At 31.8% G+C, this 18,012-nt stretch overlaps 1 long non-coding RNA gene across 1 annotated transcript; it reads right to left on the bottom strand.

Moving 5' to 3' along the window:
• Positions 1–1,659: 1,659 nt before the first annotated feature.
• LOC104649633 (uncharacterized) lies at positions 1,660–12,210 on the bottom strand. Its single transcript, XR_743512.4, has 2 exons — positions 11,500–12,210; positions 1,660–2,204 (listed from the first exon to the last, which is right to left on the bottom strand). It is a non-coding gene; the product is annotated as an uncharacterized lncRNA (long non-coding RNA).
• Positions 12,211–18,012: the final 5,802 nt, after the last annotated feature.

The following is an 18,012-nucleotide window of genomic DNA, read 5'->3' on the forward strand; positions in this document are numbered from 1 at the left end:
TTTTCCTTAGCTTGTTTTTCATTTTTAAAAAGGTGAAATTTCAAACAATAAATATGATGCAACTATATAATTTACAGGTAATAGTAAAATAATTTTACCTTTGAAAATAACACAAGGTATTTATCGCAGTTATAATTTTTTTATGCAATATATTTATCCTCTTATTTTTCACATATAAGCTTTTAAATTGTATAATCATCATTTCTCTTTGAGATTAAGAATTTAGTTACAGAACATATTTTAATCTTTCTATGTCTTAGATATTATTTTCTCTTTAGTTTGAATTTGTAATATTTTTTTCTTCAAATTATACATGACTCATCACAAACGTGTTTATAATGATATTGAATCGTCTGTTTTTACTTATTTTATTAATTTATTTTTTGTTTTGTTAAAAATTAAATTTGAAAACGAATACATATTTATTATTTTTTACTATTCGAATGAATGTTAAATTTTTCAGGAACACTGAAGCATCATATCATCAAAAAGTAACAGAAATAGTGCTATATTTTATATAAATACAATAAAATATACTCATATGTAGACCCGTACACTTATCACAAGTAATTGCACTTTCAAAGAAATCTTATTGTATTGTCGTTAAACTTCGATGTTTAGGTGCTTTATTGAAAAATAAGTCATTTGTTTGGTACATATTTTAGGATATTTTTGTAATAGTATGCGGAATATGTAATTGAAATTTATATTTCTGATAAAGTTGTCTCACGCCTTTGTTATTTCATTAAAGACATTAGATACATTTATTATTATTTTTCAATCAGGAATTCATAGACATTTTTTTTAAAAGCAATTCATAGACATATTTTACAGTCAGGTTTCATATATTTCTGGTTTAATAGCAAATGCACCATTCTATTTTATAAGTTATTTTAATGAATAAAAAATAATAAATAAAATAAATACTGTTAATTTCAATATTTTATATCTTATAACTCATTTAATAATAGTAAGAGACAAATGTGCAACACACGTTATCAGAAACTAGTATAGAAAATAAGCAATATGTCAGAAAAAACAATTGACACAAACTTTATGGTCAAACTAAAGTTGAAGTACGGGAATAAAATAGAAATAAAATAAAATAGAAAAAACGATTTTGTATTTGCATTACAGTTAATAACTGATTTATATAATGAAACAAAAAAAAAGTAGACTTTAAATTTATTATGTATGGAAAGTTTTTGCATTACGTTTGTATTAGAATGATTTTAAGTAACTAATCTTGAAATATAAAAGGAAAGTTTTTGCATTTACGTTTCCTAATTATTCTTAAATTTGGTTTCCATTTTTTAACTACCTTAACGTCATATAATATAAACAAACAAATATATTAGGCCTTTGGGCATCCATACAGTTCTTCGAAATTTTTTCTATATAGTTCGAGTGTGCTAATAATACGTCACGTACGTTAATCATATATCATTATTTAGAGCGATTGCCTAAAACTAATAAAGTTTGTTTCTACTCTCATCAATAGTTATGGCAATTGAATCTCCAGACGCTGAATTGGGAGTGAGATTTCGACCCATCGATGAACAACTCATTCGCTATTTGATTAAATTTGTTGTTTCTAAAAATTACGTTTGTAAAGATATTGAATTTGAAGAACTTTACGGAAGTAAGAAGCCATGGGAGTTATTGGAAGACTCATCCGATACTAAATATTTTTTTACTAAATTAAAGAAACGCGATACAAGGTTTAGTCGGACTTTGGTGGGAGGAGGAAGTTAGAGCAAAGGAAAACCGGTAGGTGCAAACAAAGCTGGGATCAAAAGAACTTACAACTAGGAAGAAAATAAAAAGAATGAAGTTCTTGGATCATGAAAGAGTATAGTCTTGACGACAAGGTAATAAAGTTGTTAAGTAATAGAGGTATGATGAAGCACAAGGATGTTGTTTTGTGGTACGTTAGGTGTAAAGTTAAAAAATTAAGAAATCAACTGTCAGTGGAAACGACGATGATGGTGATGATACACTACTACCCCAAGGGCCTAATGAATTTGGATATGGTGATCAATATCCTCAACAGATTGTGAAGCCAATGCAAAATATTGAATCAGGGTATGTTGGATGTGATGATGAGAATAGGAACGATATGACAACACAGCCGCAGTGGCCTATGGATGATCATCAACTTTCTCAGCTAATCGTCATGTTTCCAATGGTTCAAGGGAACGGTGCTGCAATGAATGAAGGAAATATGAATGGTGAATTCGCTTGTCAACATATCAGGAAGAGCAAGTACAGAATGTTGAAGAGACGGCAGGTAATGATTATTTAGTCGACCCAACAAACAACGACGAGTGTTTATTAGATGAATTAGGTGATTTTGATAAATTTATGGGACAAAACCAGCAATGGCTATCTGAGTTGCTCTCTTAGTCTAAACTTAATTAGTTGTATATTCAAGCTAATTAATTAGTTCCAATTCAAGTTCAAGTTCTAATTTCAAGTTCAAGTTCAAGTTCCAATTTCAAGTTCAACTCAGATCTAAGTTCAACTTCAAATCATATGTTCAAGTTCAAGTTCTAATTTCAATTTCATTCTAAATTCAAGTTCAAATTCTAATTTTAAATTCAAATTCTATTTTCAAGTTAAAGTACAAGTTCAACTTCAAAATATGCTTTGTTTGGTCTAATAAATTTATAATAAAGTCAAAATTAATTAAGGTCAATAAGATTTTCAAGTACTACAAAATTCTAATTAAGCTCAATTAAAATTCAAATTCTAATAGGAATAACAATAAAATTGAAATGAAAAAATAAATTATTATATCATGATCAAAATTAGGATAATAAATAAATAGGTCAAAATCAGTATTTCATTATAAAGAAATAATAAACGATAAATGACAATATTTTCTTTCATCTTTATTATTTTATTTTATAATGAAATAGTAATTTTGTGCTATTTATTCAAATTTAATCATGAAGCTAACATAAAAATAATTTATTCTCTTATGTCAATTTATTTATTGATAAATTTGGGTGAGTGATTTTATTGATATAAAAGTCTAAGTTGATTGATTTTATTGAGACAAAACAAAGTTTAATGATTTTACTAGACAAATTTCCAAAGTTGAGTGACCTTTTCAGATATTAACTCTTGAGATGACACTCATGAATTTCACAAGGGAAACTTTCACATATAGCAAACAAAAAATTCATATTTGTATGCTATAGCAAAGTTTGCATAATTGCGCTCCATAACAAACATATAAGTTTATAATTCGCTATACATATACAACTGTATATTTCGCTGGCCTAAATTGTATAATTCGCTGGCCTCGCTATTGTAACGACATGTTTAGTCGTTTTGAGCAGCAGATTTTATTTCTGGGAAAACAGGCTGAGACGACGGAACCCACGACGGACCGTCATGGGCATGACGGACCGTCGAGGGGTCTCGTTTCAAAACACTTAGAAATTCTAAAAAATGGGTACTAAAATCGACTCTCTGAACTTCGTAACGGAATAGCAGGACGGACCGTCACAGACTTGACGGACCGTCACAGACTCTTCAGAGAATTGAGTCTCTGAACTCTGTGATGGAGCAGCAGGACGGACCGCCGCAGGCACGACGGCCCGTCACAGACTACGTAATCCCAGGCGGAGTCGGATTTCTTTAATGTTTTAAGGGACGTTTTTGACTATTCCGGCTTATAATTATAAAGTTAGTGGTTTAATATTAATAACTCAATTACTTGGAGGCTAAAAGAGGTAACCTTGAGTAAATTAGTGAGTTATTATTGCCATCTTTTATTCTTAATTATATGCTAATTAGGGTAAAAGAAAGAGGGTTTGAATAAGAAAAAGAAAAGAATAGAAAGAGAGAGAGAGGGGATCAAACGAGAAAGAGGAGAAACGAGAAGAAGAACAAAGCTTTGGGAACTTGCTTGCTTGATTTCTAATCATCGGTGGAGGTAGGTTATGGTTTTTATACTATTCGTAGTTAACTCTTAATAGCGAATGATATGTGTTGGGTTGTATTGTAAAGTCTTCTATATGCTTAATTGTATGCTTGCATGAATATGATTATATAATTGTGATGAAATAAGCATGATGAAGTTATTGAATCCCAAATCTTGAAAACTCCAATCTTGAAAACCCCTTGTTAATGATGATGCCTTAGTATAAAAGAAGGTTTGATGAACTAAAGTAATGAGATTGATGATGCCTTGGTATAAAAGAAGGCTTGATGAACTAAAGTAATGAGATTGATGATGCCTTGGTATAAAAGAAGGCTTGATGAATTAATAGAATGAGATTAGTGGAGCGGGTGTCACGAACCGACACGTAGAATTAGGGGATCGAGTGTCATGAACCGACACGTAGAATTAGGGGATCGGGTTTCACGAACCGACACGTAGAATTAGGGGATCGGGTGTCACGAACCGACACGTAGAATTAGGGGATCGGGTGTCACGAACTGACACGTAGAACTAGGGGATCGGAGTATCACGTTCCGACACATAGTAGTAGGGGAGCAGAGTGTCACGTACCGACACAAGAATAAAGGTGATGAATCTTGAAAGATGTTAATATACTTCAATCTAATGAACCTAATTCCCAAATGAGTATGGTATTGAGGCTTGAGTCCTCATGTGTGAACTTGGCGGTACTTATTAACGATCATAGTACTTGTTGTTGCTGCATGTTGAGTAATGTAGTTGATTTTATATTATTACTTGATATATATTGTCTTCTATTTTGAGTTGGCCGATGATATCTACTCAGTACCCGTATTTTGTACTGACCCCTACTTGTATGTTTTCTTTTTGATTATTTGTGGAGTGCAGCAAACGTGCCGTCGTCTTCAACTCAACCGCAACTCTAGCCAGTCTTCATTACTCCGGATTTCAGGGTGAGCTAATGCTTCTAGCTTGGACTAGATCTTCTTCTTCATGTCTCGATGCCTTGAAGTTCCGGCATGGACTAGCATTTTTGTTTATTCTAGCTTTCCAGATACTCTTAGCTTTAGTAATTTGAAGTAGATATTCTTGTGATGATGACTACCAGATTTTGGGGATAATAATAAATGTTTGAGTTTTAGAAGTTATTTGATTTATTTTGTTAATGAGTTATTAAGTCTTCCGCAATGTATTTAGTTCATTTTGTTTGAAATGATGGGGTTTAGATTGGTTGGTTCGCTCACATAGGAGGACAAATGTGGGTGCCAGTCGCGGCCCGATTTGGGTCGTGATAAACTTGGTATCAGAGCATTAGGTTCGTTGGTCTCACCACACAAGAACGAGTCAAGTAGAGTCTTAAGGAACGGTAGGGGGACGCCTTTACTTTTCGTTGAGAGGCTATAAGACTTTAGGAAAAATTCCATTCTTTCTTTCTTTCGTGCTATTACTTGGGTTCAATTGGTATTTAGGTGATACAAATTGGTATCTGACCATCTTCACTCTATTTCGCAGATGAATAGAACTAGAGCAACAACCGCGCCAACACCAGCACCACGCAAATCGAGTTGCAAATGGCCCAATTATCTGCGACTATGAACACTCGGAAACTGGGCACTCTTCCTAGAAACACTGTCCAAAATCTGAAAAATGATGCACACTGTATGGCAATCACTACTCGTGGTGGTAAGCAAACCATTGACCCACCTATGCCGTCTAATGAGTAAAAAGTGAGACAGGATGATGAAAAGGTGGTAAAGGGTAGTGGTGAAGCAAAAGAGAGTAGTGGAAAAGATGCAGAATTCCCTACGAAGGTAATTCACATGCCTAGACCACCACCACCCTTCTCTCAGAGATTAGTGAAAAAGACCGAGGATGGTAAATATAAGTGTTTTATAACAATGCTGAAGCAGCTTTCTATCAATGTACCTTTGGTAGAAGCTCATGAACAAATGCCCGGTTATGCCAAGTTTATGAAAGATCTGGTTACAAAGAAAAGATCGGTCACTTTCGAGGATGATGATAGACTGCAGCATTGTAATGCTATTACTACAAGATCTCTCGTACAAAAGAAAGAAGATCAGGGTGCGTTCACTATTCCTTGTACAGTCGGGTCATTACATTTTGCGAAAGCATTATGTGATCTGGGGGGAAAGCATAAATCTCATGCCCCTCTCGATTTACAAGAAGTTGGATTTGGGTGACCCAAAACCCACTGCGATGCAGCTACTGATGGCTGATTGAACAGTGAAAAGGCCTATAGGAATACTCCATGATGTGCTAGTAAAAGTGGAGTCATTCATATTTCCGGCAGATTTTGTTATTCTTGATTATGAAGTCGATTTTGAAGTGCCTATTATTCTTGGGAGGTCATTCCTTGCTACAGGTAGAGCCTTAGTTGATATGAAAAAGGGGCAGATGAAATTTCGGTTGAACGATGAAGAAACGACCTTCAACGTTTGTAAGACCATGAGGAAAGTGGTGAGATCCAATCGGTATCCGTCATATCCCACAAAGAAAAGATGAAGAAGGAGAATGAACAAAAAAGTGCAAAACAAGAGTTTATGGTTGGGGATTTGGTTCTTTTAGACAGATCTGGGTTGCCTTGTCTTCCGGGCAAGCTCAAGTCCAAACGGACTGGCCCTTACTTGATCACCCAAGTATTCCCTCATGGAGCAGTTGAGTTAAAAACCAAGGAGGGAGTGCGGTTTAAGGTGAATAGAGAACGAATAAAACTCTATTTTGGGCATACTGCATCGGTGAATGAAATGATAGAGGCATACCATCTTGATGAAGGCTGAGTAATCAAGTGTCCTCAGTCGTGCCGCGACGTTAAATCAGGCGCTTGTTGGGAGGCAACCCAATACTTAGAGTGTTTTTTTCTTTCTTTCTAGTAGTGGTAGCATTTTCTACTAATGGGTTTTAAATTTGCAGACACATCACCAGAAAATTCTGCAGAAAATCACTCTGCAACAGTCACCAACGGACACATGCGACGAACCGTCAAGACCGTCGTTCTCTCGACGGTCCGTCCTGCACAATTGTTCTGGTTGTTAGAGACCCTATTCCTAAAGGTCTTTCCCATTTTCTAAGTGTCCTCCAACGGACATCTACGACGGACCGTCATACTCTCGACGGTCCGTCCTACATAACCGGCATGACGGTCAAAGACCCTTCTCTTAAGGGTCTCCATTTTTTTAAGTGTCCCACGACGGACCGTCATAATCACAACGGTCCGTGCTGATTGTCGGCGCTTTGCGCCCCAGGTTTGCTTCACCTACCACTCTTGTATATCAAATTTTTTTTATGCATTGGGGACAATTGCATGTCTTTTTGTTGGGGTGGGGTGAATGGAAAGTGAGTACTAGGGTGAAGTCTGAGTAGCCCAATTTACTATCCTCTTTTGGGGTTTTCTTGCCTGTGTTCTTTTTCCCCAAGAGACTGATTACTTTTTCTGTTGAACCGGCATATCTACATCTTGTGTACATAGTTTAATTCTGGAGCATGATGACTAAATTGATATCCTGATAAAATGGAAAATGATGCATGACTAGGCATAGTAATTGATAAATGTGTGGCTCTAAGCATGACATAGAGGTACACCACTGCATGACCCTAAGTCTAAAATTTGAACTATGTGTCTAATAATCTGGTAGAGTGATGAGATGTCAAGTGAGTGTGAGAAAGATTTGAATAGTCCACTATTTGTACTGAGCTAGAACTTGTCTGGTTAGTCCTGCTAAAAGTAAACTGTAATAGACAATCATGAAAAGATCATAGGTCATTATTCAATATAGCCCATTTTTAGCCAAAATAAAAGAAAACCAAATGAAATTTATTCTTCTTTGATCCAAATGATTTGAGCTTAAATTAGACCTTTCTTTCTCACCCCAACTGATCTTTTCTGGGAATAATGTGTTGGCCCTGGTCACTCCTTGAACATGTGCATCTCAGCTTATGCCAAAAGCATAAGTTGAGGGTGGCTAATGAAGTAAACAACATTTTTATGGCCCTGACCCAACTTTGGGTATTGTGTACTTTGACTCATGGCAAAGCCATGAGTTGAGGGTGACTATTATGAGGAATGCTCTGGAAAGTGGGATTGAAGAATAAAAAGAGAGAGAAAACAAAAGTAAGTGACTCAAAAATTAATTAAAAGAAAAGTAAAAATGAAAAAAAATATACAAGCAAGAAAAGAAGAGAGTCACTTACACAAATGAACAAAAAAGGAAAATAACAAGGTGAAAGAATGTGGGAAACTAGGCAAAATAAAATGATAGAAAATGGTATGTTTAGGCGATATGTCAAGGAGGGCAAAAAGTCACTAAAGTATACCTAAATATATCCTACCTGACCCTAAGCCTATGTTACAAGCTAAGAAAGTTCTATTGTGATCCTAAGGGTTGTATAACGAACTTAAAGCAGTGAAAATAAGGGCAAGCTTATGGAAATAGGTATGAATGAGTGTAAATTTGTTCAAAGAGTGAGTGCTGAAAAGTAATCCTTATACTCAAACTGAAATCATTGTGTGAAAAATGAGGATTTTGTTTTGAAGTGAGAACACTAGTTGCATTACCGGAAATATTACCACCTCGGTGAGAAATTGAAGAGGATAGGTGTTAGTGCATGTTGAGTCTGTGTCATGGACTGATTCCACATAATTCAAGTCTAATAGTGATAGCATGCATAAATATGATGAGATTAATCGGGATTGATAGCCAAATGATTGCAAAGGATAAAACATGGATACGATTGTACAAAGATGTTGTATTGAGTCATAGTGTGTCGCTGTAGGACAAACAACGAATTTAAGTTGAGGGTGTTGATATACCGTGGTATCACGGTATTATTAATACTTTTTCCTTAAGTTTAGAGTGTCCAAAAGCCTTTTTATGCTAATTTTTATATAAGTTTCTCTTTATTTGCAGGAAATATGTCCTAAGATGAATGCGGAGATTTGAGCGAAGAAAATGCAGAAGAGACCACCTACGGAGCTTGTGACGGTCCGTCATGCTTGTAACGGTCCGTAGGTGGCAGCGTAGTGCAGCTGCTGAAGGAAGATGGAGAAGTCTAACCAAGTGTGGAGTTACGGAGTCTATGACGGTCCGTCGTGTCTACGACGGTCCGTCCTGTAGGTTCGTCATGAAGTTCAGAGAAGTAATCCCAGTACCCATATTCCAAGAGTTTAAGTGATTTGGAATGAAGACCCTCGACGGACCGTCGTATCTGTGACGATCCGTCATACTTGTCGTTGAGGGTAATGAAGAGAGCAGCAGAAGAAATTGCACAAGTATGGGACAGTCCATGACGGTCCGTCGTGACCACGGCGATCCGTCGACCCAGCCGCGTTTTGACAGATTTCCAGCAAATAGAGTCCTTGTTTAATTAGGTTTTTATTTTCTATAAATAGTTCAAAAAACCTCATTTTAAAGGTTAGAGTAGTTAGACTCTGGATTATTTGGTTAGGCTTTTGATTATCATTCGACTTTTTGTGAGATTCTTGATACTTTGAGATTCTTGCAAGTGATTGTTGGTGATTTTTGTTGATTAATCAAGCAAACTTTCGAATTTTACTCTTTCTCATTGAAGTAAGTATATGAATTCTTATATAATATATTTGAATATTGTGATTATAACTATGGGTAACTAAACTCCATAATTAGGGTTGTGGGAACCATAGGCAAATAATGAGGTAAAACCTAACTAAAATAACAAGTGTCTTGCATGTATTAATAATTATTTCGCTTAGAAGTCTTTTTAACGGATGGCCAACGTTAGAACTCGCCTTAATGCTACTTGCCGGACCAAGGAGGTAGATAATAGGAAAAAAATTATCAACATAAATTTAGTGTATACTATCTAATAGGCTAGTATTGATTGGTACGAGGTAATAACTTAGTCAAATATCGAATACGATGCTTAATATGAGGTAAATATAAGGGTTAGGATAGCATCACACGTAGCCGGACCAAGGTACGGAGTGAAATTTTCCACATGCCGAACCAAGGATTTAGAAATAAATAACTTATCAGTTTGCATGCAAGATACTAGAAAAGAATTGTTATAGTTAGAATTATCATGTTATGAACCTGTGGAGAACACGTAAACCCTAGTTACTTGACCCGACCGTTTTACTTCTTATTTGAGAAGTAAGTTTGAGCGCATTTAACATTAGCGGATTAATAAATTGGCTGCATTGTGTGCTCATTTATCAATAAATTAAAGATAAAATTACGTGAGATGTTAAATTATACTAAGTAATTAATTAATAAGCGTATAGTTTAACTTATTTACTCTCAGTGATTATAATTTCATTTTTTTGTCATAATTAATGGGACCCACCACCTATTTATATACCAGTAAAAGACTTATTTATGATTTTCTATATATAGTTTTATACAAAATTATATCGCTCATATCCCCATTACATTTCTTTCCCCTAAAATCACTCCTCAACTCTATTTGAATTTCAAATTTAGGAAGATTTCACATTCTCCTTTCCATCTTGCTCTCAATTTTTGCACCTAATCGCCAAAATCAACCCATGAATCTATTTTTTAAAAAAGAAATCCTTCATCAGCAATTGTATATGTATTATACTTCTTAGTTTTTCAATATTTTTTTTATATTTTTTTTTTTAAATTACAAGTTCTTCAAAATCAGAATGGAAGATTCATCTCCATCCATAAAAATTGCTTGCTTGAATATTGTATATATAGTTGTTTGTACATCAAATTATTATATATAAAATTGATCAAGGTATTTGTGTTGTTATATTCATATTTTAAGTTTTTGTATATTCAACTAGTTATATATGTATATAAGTAATTACTTTAAAAATTGATGCAATTATTTATTTTAAATCATAAAACTTTTGTATTTTACGTTATTATATACAAAGCTGCTTGAGGGATTTGTGTATTTACAAGTATATGTATATAATAATTACTTTACAATTTGATATAAATCAAATAATTTATATTCATTTTATTTACATTCGTATATAACTTTGTTTATACATATACAATTTTTTGTATATTATTATATTCATTTTATTTACATTCATATTTAAACTTTTCTTTTTATACATATGCAATTTTTTTGTATGTTCAAGTAGTTATTTATGTATATAAGTAATCACTTTTAAAATTTTGGTATAACACAAGTGAGATACACAAGAGATTACATTAACTATAGATAAGACAACCAAAAGCATAACCGAACAGTGGGGATGTGGAACTATACCGCTAATGCACCCAAAATAATGATAAAACTATTTCGAACAAAATGGAACTAAACTATTTTGAACAAAACGGAACAGTGAAGGAACAAGGACTACAAAGCTAGCATTCTCAAACCAAAAATCAAATAAATATCAAACTATTCTAGAAAAAAAAAAAGAATGAGTCAAGGATTTAACTAGTTATAAGGTACTCTGTAAAACCAACAGACCCAAAATATTGACATTTTAATCACCCACATGGACTTCATCAATGACTACCTATGGTTATTTCTCATAATTCAGAAGAAAGTTATACGTTGAAGAAGAAATAAGAAGAGGATATTACCTTTTCTAGTGCAGCGACGGGGACGACGACGAGTGAGAAATTGACTTTCACCACCGACTTTAGACTTCAGAAATTCGACAAGTTTCAAACAAACAATGAACAAACAAAGAAAGCGTATATCTAAATCGCATATCTTATATGAGTGATGTAATTAACTGATTCTCTCTCTGCAACTATTTGCTAAGAAATTCCAACTCTATCTTCCAACCTTTTTGGCTAAGCGAACAATCAGTTCCCAAATAAAGAACTCTCCCACAAAGACCAGAGTAAGCGATCTTATATACTAGAAATTTAAGGTTGATTCTGGGGAAAAAAGCCCTAGAAATTTAGGGTTGATTCTGGGGGGAAAAAGCGGAGGGTAAAAACGAAAATACCAATCCCTTTTCACAATTCAAAAACCCCAAGGACAAAGGGAAAGCTGGGGGTACGAAAATCAAACACAAAATCCCCAAAAATCCGGCTGGACAGACCAAATGGACGACAGGGATTGATCGAGCGTCCTTGCTTGGTGACATGTCATCATGTTGCTAGAGAGGACACAATAGCAGCTAGAATCGCAGAAAAAACTATGTAAAATTGTACCAGACTGAAGATGGAGACGTTGAGAGTCGCTTTCCATCTATTGACGATGCTTCCGTGAAATCATCGCCGCGTGAGGCGCGTTAAAAGTTGAAGTGTCATCCACGCGTGCTTCCCGTTTTAACTTTTTACGCCGTGTATTTGTTAGTTGTTGCTCCTTGAGTAAAGGATGGTGGGTCCGGTCTGGGAATTTTTGGGCTGGATAATCGGTAATTGGGTTGAAGATAAAAGAAATAGGAAAAAATGGGCTTGGGTTTAGAAACAAGAGAACTGGGCTGCTGAAAAAGGAATTTGGTTGGGGCGATTTTGGAATTGAAGAAAGAGTGGGCTGAATTGTTGAAAAGCAAATTGGGCCACGGAAGTGGGCTCCAATTTAACCAAATTAGAATGTAATTGGCCAAATTGATTAAATTTTGAAAAATAATACGAATTAGTAATTAATTAATAAGGTTAAAAAAAATAAAATAATTGATATGAATATAAACTAATAATTTAAAATATAAGCTGAAGTACTTAGACAAATATTTATATAAAACAAAGAATTACTCTCAATGTTATTTTTCGATCTAGAATATTAACAAAATTGAAATAGGTATATGAATAATTACGTTACACATATACATTAGCTAAACAATATAAAAAGTCAAAATCTTATTTAAAATAATTTGCAAGCTAAAATTTTATTTAATACTATTATTTTATTTTATTTATATATATATACTAATCTAATTAATTATTTTAAAATTATTTAAACTCGAGAAGCTTGCTAGTTAATTATTATCGAGGAGTGTCAAAATTTGGGTGTCAACATTCATTTTGCAGTTTATTTGGTTGATTTGTTACTGTTGGATTAATAATTTAATTCATTATTAATACAAGTTTAATTCACTCTTAGATCAATGCATGTTCTTTCATTAGTTGCATTTTTCATCATTCATTCTTATTTCTCTCTTCTAGTTCAACTCTAATATTGTGTAATACACTTTTAATGCAAATTTAATTGATTTTGCAGTTTATTTGGTTAATTTGTTACTATTAAATTATTTGTTTAATTCATTATTGATACAAGTTTAATTCTTTCTATAGTTCGATGTATGTTATTTCATAAGTTATGTTTTTTATTCATACTTGATTCTCTTCTAATTCAACTTTAATATTTGTGTAATACACTTTTCGTACAAGTTTAATTTATTTTGCAGTTTATTAGTTGATTTGTTATGATTGGATTACTTGTTTAGTTCATTATTGATGCAAGTTTTACTTAGTTTATTGTTTTTTTATTGCTACATTTCACATTCATGTTTAATTCTCTTCTAATTCAACTTCAATATGTGTGTTATATATTTTAAATTCAGGATTAATTTATTTTCCAACATTTTAAATTTAAGTTTAATTTATTTTGCAGTTTATTAAGTCACTTCATTTGTTACGATTAAATTATTTATCTAATTAATTATTGATACAACTTTTATTCAGTCTTCGAATTATTGACTACTCTATGAAAGAAAGTAGAGAGAAAGAAAGGAAAAAAGAGCAACTAAAGGAGAAGAAAAAATGAATCAGAAAGCAAGGGAGAAAGAACATAAAATGAAAGCAAGGGTGAAAGAGAATAAAAGGAAAACAAGGGAGAGATAACAATAGAAATAAAGAAAAAGAGAATGAGCGACAAAAACAGGTGAGAGAAAAGGGATAAAGAGGCGAGAGACAGAGATATTTCTAATAATTTTTATAGTATTGTTATATATTGCTATAAATAGTAATAATCAAATAGTATATTTAAAATAAGTAATTATTTTTTAAAAGGAATCCACTCGTGTAATTAATCCTTATAATAAAAGAAGGGTCAGAGAGGATCAAGTTATTGTCAACTGAGTTGGCTTTATCACAGGTAAGTTGCATTGTTCTTCCTTCATTTTAAGCTTTTCAGATTTGAGGATTACATTTTTAATGTCTCAACTTCTATGTTTACTACACAATCACACTTTTACCATTAAACTATATATACCTGCTACAATTTCATAATATTAGTTTACAAATGCAAGTCTTATCAAACAAAAGATAAAGTCATCAAAATGACTAAAATCATAACATAAAAACGCATACATAGATATACATGTACAACTGAATATTTCACTTTGAACTTAAATTCATTGTCCCTCTTCTTCTGCAAGTACTTCTTCTTAAGCTCTCACTAAACATCGGAAAATAGATAAGATGCAGCAAAACGTAAATAATGCAAGATGTAAATAACGCATCCACAAATGATTTTTTACTATATATATAACATCTATGTGTGTGTATATATATATATATATAACCTTTAAACGATGTGTGTGAGAGAGAATGTCTCTGTAGACTGAATATGTCTGCTGAAGTTAAGTCATTTAAGCTGATTTCTTTTTTTTATTGGTTTAGATTATATTCGAGAAAATGAAAAGAACAAGTAATGGAGAAAATATAAAGACATTTTAAAGTCATATTGCATTGTCCACTGTGGGCTCCAGTTATGTTAACTAACATGCCACCCTTTTTAACTATTGAAACTTCTAAAGTTAGTAATATATTTTACAATGTTATGCCTTCAACATTGAGATACAAGTTTTAAACAATAATATTTAATCCAAATAAAAATATAATTTTTAAACATTGAATTCAAAATCAAACTTGTAGGCTTTTTAATATCAATTGTGGAGAGTCAATTATTGATATAGATGAAAAAATGATAATTAAACATATATTTTTTATTGATTAACATACATATATCATTTGCTAACGAACAATTCGGTAAATGTGGATGTGAGGGAGTATAATAAATAAGAAGTATGAAAAAAATCATATCATATATTATTATAAGTGGAAAGATCCAAAATGAAAAATTAAATTATCATGTTATCTCTACACTAAATATAAATTCAATTAAATATCACAACAAATAATAATATTTTAATGAAAAAATTGTATATAATAGCAAACTAATAACCTAAAATAAATGGAGTAACTAGGGTTTGATTTAATTGTGTTCCATAGCAAACGTTTGCAAAAAAAATTGTCAGGCGCCTCTTTCCCAAATATCTCGCTCCTCACTCTCTTCCAATCTCTCACTCGCTTCCACTTTTTATACAAACACAAGTGTATAAAAATTGTTTCTAATTGTATAAAGCAGAGAAAATTGTATAAATACATATATTTTTTAACCCCTCTCTCCCCTTTTTCAGATCTCGCTCGCCACTCTCCCAAACCTCGCTCGCCACCATCGCCCTCACTTATACAAACAGAAGCGAAATGTATAAATTGTGTTTCTGTTTGTATAAAGCGTGAGAAAATTGTATATACACATACAAGTACATATATTTTCGTCCTATAAACTTATAATTATACAATAAAAATACTTCCCTGCCCAGTTTCTTTTGTCTTTCTCTTTTTCTCGTTTTATACAATTTTCAAATTGTATCTAATTTCTCTATTTCTCGTTTTATACAATTCGATTCAATTGTATATTCCTTGTCAAGTCTCTTTTGTCTTTCTCTCTTTCTCATTTTATACAAATTCAAATTGTATATAATCGTTCTATACACTTATAATAATACAATTCGTTTTATACACTTTGTTTTTATAGAATTCTCTGCCCAAGTGTCTTTTTCTTTCTTGTTTTATACACTTCCTTTATACAATTTGGTTCAATTTCATATGTATAGCGAATTATACGGTTTCTATGTTTGCTTTGGGGCGCAATTATGCAAACTTTGCTATAGCATACAAATATGAATTTTTTATTTGCTATATGTGAAAGTTGCCCTATTTAAATTAGGAAAAATTATATAAATATACTATAATAAAAAAATATTTACCATTTATAGCAGTAATATTTTTTTCACTTGATCAGTTTTAATTCAATTATAATACAAGTTTAGTATATATTACAAAGAACAATTTATTATTTACATATAAGACAAGTTTTAGGATAAATAATACATTTATCACACATTTTAATACATTTATAATACAACGGTCATTTTTACCAAACAAACATAATATATTTCAAAAAACAATTATAATTCATCTATATTGCATACGTAATTCACTTTTTATTCATATTGCAAATTTTACATGATATTACTATAAATAGTAATAAATAAAAAGTATCGCTAAAATCAATAATTATTTATTATAATGTACCAATTTATGTAATTCTTCCTTTTAATTATATAAAGATAACCTTAAAAGCCCAATAACGATAATTTTAAAGGGCAACTTTCACATATAGCAAACAAAAAATTCATATTTGTATGTTATAACAAACTTTGCATAATTGCGCTCCATAACAAACATAAAACTGTATAATTTGCTATACATATACAATTGTATAATTCGCTGGCCTAAATTGTATAATTTTCGCTGGCCTATTTCGCTGCAATTGTATATTTGTTTTGCATACAGTTGAATCGAATTAAAATGTATGTATATTGCATAATTATAAGTGTATAGAAAAAAGATATATGTTTTTCTCGCTTTATACAAAAACAGAAACACAATATATACACTTCTGTTGTATAAAGCTAGAGAAAATTGTATTTCACTGCAATTGTATAATTCGCAATTGTATAATTCGTTGGCCTTTTTCTCTGCAATATTTGAAGTAAAATGTTTGTAAATTGTATAATTAAGTGTATAACACGAAGATATACATTTTTGCATGTGTATATACAATTTTCTCTCGCTTTATACAAAACAGAAACATAATTATACAGTTCTGTGTATAAAGCGAGAGAGGCGAGCGAGAATGGAAAGTGGCGAGCGAGATTTTTGGGAGAGAGACGCTGACAAATTTTAGCTAATGTTTGCTATGGAGCACAATTAAATCAAACCCTAACTATTCCATTTAATTTAGGTTATTAGTTTGCTATTGTATACAATTTTTCCAATTTTAAAATATAAAATTAATTAATAATCATATGCATTGAATCGGATAAGTACCAGATGGTTCATCTGCCAGTAATTAATATAGTTTACATTCTCAATATTAATTAGAATTCAACCTTTTCATATTTATTAGTTTGATTGAAGCTTCTACCTGTTATATTCGTTCATATATCAATACTTACTACAACATATTTATCTTAATATGTAGTAATTTAGAATACAATATTTTCCCAACATAATATTTTGTAATTTTTTCATTCTTCTTCTTCTTCTTTTTTTATGTACTTGCAATGTATAAATCATAACAATGGTTATACGTAGGTGTTGTTTGGAAAAGTCTTTTCGTCTCCAACAATAAAACTTTTGATGTTCTTTAATTTCCTAATTTAATTGATGATGAATGATCTATCTATTCCTAATTTTATATATATATATACACATATATATATCAAGAATATGTATAACTCTCTCTATTAGGGCCGGGAAGTAGTAGAGGATATATTAACAAGTAAGTTCATTTTTTAGATTTGTTATTTTTCGTGAACACATGTTCGTAAAGTATATTCTTGTTTATGTAATATTTTATGGGTTTTAAGTTTTATAAATTATCAATGTTTCTTATATTCATATTTATGAGTTAAAATCAATTGGATGTATTGATATAGAACTGGTAGAGATTGACTTTCGGTCCACTTATATGTCATACTTTTACCATTTAGTTTTGAGTCTTTGCTTAGCTTGAAGTTGTATGAAACTTTAATTTTTTTTAATGTTTGCTGAAGTTGGTAAAAAAAAGTGAATAAATGAAAAAGAATAGGTATTCACATATAATATTTTGGTGATATATTTTTATTAATGTTTTCCTAATTATATAATTATAAATTGATTAATGAAACTACTCTAATCGTTGAAATTAATAAGCAAAACAATATATGGAATACATAACATTACTTGTGAAAAAGTATCATGTAAATATATCAATATATTAAATGTTGCTGAAAATATATATAATTC

Source organism: Solanum lycopersicum, chromosome 10 (assembly GCF_036512215.1).
Source record: "Solanum lycopersicum chromosome 10, SLM_r2.1".
NCBI classification, from domain to species: domain Eukaryota; kingdom Viridiplantae; phylum Streptophyta; class Magnoliopsida; order Solanales; family Solanaceae; genus Solanum; species Solanum lycopersicum.